Genomic DNA, 4,946 nt, shown 5'->3' on the forward strand with positions numbered 1-4,946 from the left:
AAGAAAAAACTCACACTAGAAAGAAGATTTTTTCTAAAATATTGTTGAAAAATAAATGTATCTTTTATGTTAAGAGCTTCATACAAGGGTCCATTCATCTATCTTTCTAAAATATGTTTTAGAGATATATTTTGAAGAAAATTATATCAGGTTTTATTCCTTAATACAACTATATTATAGTGTTATAGTAGGAAAAGCATTCATTTTCAGTGTTTGACAGCCAAATTTGTGGTCCTTGCCTTGGTGTAAGCCATACCTGATGCACACACTCACAGTCCACAGGCTGTTTGTGAGGCAGAGATGGTCATGGCTCAGAGGCAGAGGCAGGGCAAAGGACAGCAGAACAACCTCCTTGGTATTCAGGGGAGGAGCCTCTGGCCTCTGGTACTGGAGCAGCTGCCAGTACCTCATGGGCAGCCTTGTGGTGGCATCTTCTAGCTCAATGGTTTCTAAGACTCCATTTTGATACACTGAACTGGAAAACATGGGCAATCTTATTACAAAACATATTGTAAATCATGGCTATCCACTCATCCTTTATGGTGTGTTCCCTGATGTATGCAAAAAGTTGAAAGAGGCATGTGAATAGGTAGTGTCTTCCCCAGTAGAAGTAGCCAAAAAGCCTGACAGGATTATCACAATGCTGCCCTCCAGTATGAATTCAGTAGAAGTTTATTCTGGGGCAAATTGGATTCTTTAAAAAAAAAAAAAGGCTCATTATTAATAGATTCCAGTACTATTGATACTTCAGTTCGAAAAGAGTTGCTGGGTGTGTGGGATCCAATAATGTATACTGCTGAGCTATTGGGACTGTGCTGTCTGCAATGATCTGCAAAAACACACTGTTGGCTATAAGTCTGATTGGAAACACTGAAGCTATGAACCCTGGAATCAGGTCAAGCCTTGACCCAAAACTATTGGCTAACATCCTGAATATGTGCTCTGGATGATGCTGGTCCAGGGACACTTACAACCCTGTACCTGCTGTTATGCATGGAGTCCCCTCATCTAATAACTACCAAAGTATATTTGCAACAACTCTCATGGCTAAAGATCTGGGATTGGTTCAAAACTCTGCCAACAACACCAAGACCCTATTTCTCCTAGGAAGCCTGGCCCACCAGTCATATAGGATGATGTATTCAAAGAGTTACTCAAAAAAAGACTTCTTATTTGCATTTCACTATGTACAGGAGGAGGAGACCTTCTGACTGTGCCATGAGGACCTGACAGTGTTAGGAACCAAACTCTGTCCTGAAATTCCTCTAGCTCATTCTAGAATTAATGGGTTTAATCAAAGTTCATCTGTCTGCTTTTAATTATCTACATCACTCACAGCAATCCCTTTGAATTCTTATACATTTTAAATGGTGATGCTTTCATAGCCCTGTTGATGGTTTCCACTAACTAGCCAAGTTGACCTTTTTAATGTTAGAACCTTGATCACCAACAACAAAATTGGGCACCTGATTTTATTTTCTCAACTTTGCAAATAAAGCCAAATGTTTTGTCAACATGATGTAACTCATGGTAAAAAGGAAAGAAATTGGTTATAAAGACAAATTTGAGGGATATTTGCCCTGTTAACCACATGCTATTATTCCGTCATTCTGGGTTACTGACTTTCTGTCCAGGGCTTGATAGGTAAGAAAGCTTGTTGACACTTGTCTTCCTGTTTGGATTGTTACAGTTCTTTGTGCACCCTCCTGATACAGCTTTCACACTCATCCAGCTTCTGTACATTCTTACTACATATATTTGACTCTAGAAAAATGACATCTTTAGAAAATCTCAGAGCCAATGATGATATTCCTTCATATAAATATTACATAATTCTAACTATCATCATATTATTTTGGATTTTCATAAATTTCATAAATTTCTATCTTGATTTTAAAACAAGAAAGAAAGAAAACCACATTTTCTATGGTGTTTCACCTTGTCTGAGTCTAAGACCTGATGGCTCCATTCCTGGATCATGTCAAATATTTGTGTCTTTTTTTGATATAAACTCGTTCTTTTCTTGTATTGTTTTAAGTGGATGCTCATAGTTATCCATTGGACAGAGCACAAGGTCCCCAATGAAGGAGCCAGAGAAATACCCAGCAAGCTGAAGGTTTTGCTTGAGCTCAAATGACAATTGGTACTTTGGCCATTAAAGTTGAGAATGCACCATTTGGGACACGGAAGCTTCTACCCGAGCTTGGAGATTTTACTTGTATCTACTCCCCTTGGAACCTCAAAAGCTGTCAGCCTGAGAATGGGCTGTCATGCCTTGGGAAAATATGCCTCTAGATTAGTTTGTAAAATTATTTATTAATTTACATCCCAAACGATGCCCCTTGTGGTTCTCCCTTCCCAGATTTCTTCACCATGTACCCCTCCCCTTTATCTCTGAGATAGTGCTCTTCCAGCCACAGGCATCTCCCTGTCCTTGGGCATAAAAACTCTTCAATCTTAGGCTCTTCCTCTCTCACTGAGGCCACACAAGATAGTCCTCTGCTAAATCTGTTTTTTAGTCCTCAGATCATGCAGTTTAGGTGAAAGGAATTGAATTCACGAAAAGCAAAGAACTTATAGTCAAATGTATAACATGAGACAAATAGGGCATTATTAGAAATTTGAAGGCCTGAGGCAAGTCCAGCATGCCCTGACAGGCCCTGAAGGCCTAGGTGAAGATCTTGCAATAACAAGTCCAGGCATGTCCAGGAGTGCCCCTTGTTTGGACATTCCTGAGGATGGGTGGCCCCAAGAATAGACATAAACACAGGAACTATTTTGGGTTATTTTTGATTGACTCATTTGCCATCTGGTGGCCTGCATCACTCTGACCCAGGCAAATTGTTGGCCCAGGCCCCCTCCCTGGAGTTGCTGACACTACAACCTGCATGTATTATTCTACTGACTTGTAGTCAAGCCAATTGTGTGAAGCTGTGCCAAGTTCCCCAAAAATCCCCCAACCCTCTCCCTATAAGAGAGGGTAGAACTAACAGAAGGTGTGATCTGTTCAGTAGATGTTTCACTGTGTGTGTGAGCTATCAGACCCTAATCCTAGCTGACTGAAAGCCAGTATTTTGTTAGATGAAGATATATAACTCACAGCTCCTCCTGCAACATGGCTGTCTGGATACTGTCATGTTCTGGCCTTTATGAATATGGACTTAACCTTTGAACCAGTAAGCTAAAACCAATTTAATGTTGTTTCTATAAGAGTTTCCTCAGTCATGGTTCCTGTTCACACCAGTAAAATACAAACTAAGATGTCTTGGTTTCAGGTTTTGGAGTAATGCTATGATAGTCATGGCAATGCTTTTGTCTGAAAGCATTTTGATTTGGGGACTTTGGATTTGGATAGCAGTGGAATGTTTCAAGTGAGGCTAAATGGGCTATTCAAGTAAGAATATGAAAGACCTTGTTGGTGAGATTGATTTCAATGTTGCAGACCTGGCCCAAGAGAGTTCAGTGTTGAAGAATTTCAATATGTGGCTTAGTAACTCTTTGGGGGGTATTTTGTTGAAGAATTTGATTGCTTTCTACCCTTGTCTGAGTAGTCTACTGAGAATAAGTTAAAGAGATTTATATTAATTGCTTTGTAAAGGAAATCTCAGAAAACTCCATCAGAAATTTTGTTCTCTGGTTAAGTCTCATGAAGAGCATTTTGAACAGGCATGGTTAAGAAAGGAATAATATAAAGTATATGGTTCAAGTAGTAAAGGGTGAATAGGAAGTAAAATGTAGATGAATCCTATGTTTGAGGATAGTAAATTAAGTAAGGTAGAGGTGACCTTGGGGCAAGATCCCACCAAGTTAAGTTTAGGACTAGTAAGGTTAGTACATGCTTTTATTTCTAGGAGAGTGAGGAAAGCAGATATTAGGACAAAGTCAATCGGGGACAAAACAAGTTTTAGATGCAGGCATAGTGGTACATACCTACATACCTTTAATCTCAGCACTTAGAAGATGGGCATGAGTTCAAAGACACTCTACAGAGCAAGTACAACCACAGGTAAGCTTAGACAGTGATGGAATTGGAAAACATAAAGCTGTTGATAAAGTAATATAACAAGGGGGCAAGGTCCAGCCACAGGAAGCAGTAGAACTCAGCAATGTTGGTCATTTGATCCTGGCTTTATATTAAAGAAGAGAAAAAGACTACTGGCACAATTTATGAGTGTTAGCTGGATATAAGAAATTAATACTGATTAACAAGAGACTAGCATCACTCAGGTGAAATCCTTTGGGAAGTATTTTCTGAGTATCCACAGAAGCTGTGTTCCAGAGATAGCCAAGGTTGTACCTCATGTTGCAGATGTACTTGGTAATGACTAAAATTCACTCAGGTGGTACTGGTTTTGAAGGCATCAAGGAGTCATGAAGAGTAGGTGAGATTTGGCATTGTGAGAAGCTTGGAAGGCTTTTGGTGAATGTGTACCCTCAGTTGCAGTTGATGTTCCAGGGCTGAGGGTAATGCAAAGAAAATGTCTGGATATAAAATTAACTCAAACAAATCAGTAACCTTCCTCAACTGGATGGATAAACCAGGTGAGAAAGAACTTAGGGAAACAGCACCCTTCAAAATATTCACAAGTAATATAACTTGGTGTAACTCTAACCAAGCAAATGAAAGACCTGTATGACAAAAACTTCAAATCTCTGAAGAAAGAAATTGAAGAACATCTCAAAAGATTGAAATATCTCCCATGCTCATGGATTGGCAGGATTAATATAGCAAAAATTGCAAAGTTGTAGAAAACAATCTACAGATTCAATGCAATTCCCATCAAAACTTCAACTCAATTCTTCACAGAGGTAGAAAGAGCAATTTGCAAATTCATTTGAAATAACCCAAAACTCAGGATATCAAACTTCTCGGGGAATCACCATCACTGACCTCAAACTGGATTACACAGCAATAATAATAATAATAATAATAATAATAATAATAA

General features: G+C 39.0%; 1 pseudogene; it reads left to right on the forward strand.

Moving 5' to 3' along the window:
- Positions 1-259: 259 nt before the first annotated feature.
- On the forward strand, positions 260-1,211 carry LOC110315652 (annotated as a pseudogene).
- The last annotated feature ends 3,735 nt before the right edge of the window (positions 1,212-4,946 follow it).

The sequence above is a fragment of the Mus pahari genome, unplaced genomic scaffold (assembly GCF_900095145.1).
Source record: "Mus pahari unplaced genomic scaffold, PAHARI_EIJ_v1.1 scaffold_14558_1, whole genome shotgun sequence".
In the NCBI taxonomy this organism is placed as follows: domain Eukaryota; kingdom Metazoa; phylum Chordata; class Mammalia; order Rodentia; family Muridae; genus Mus; species Mus pahari.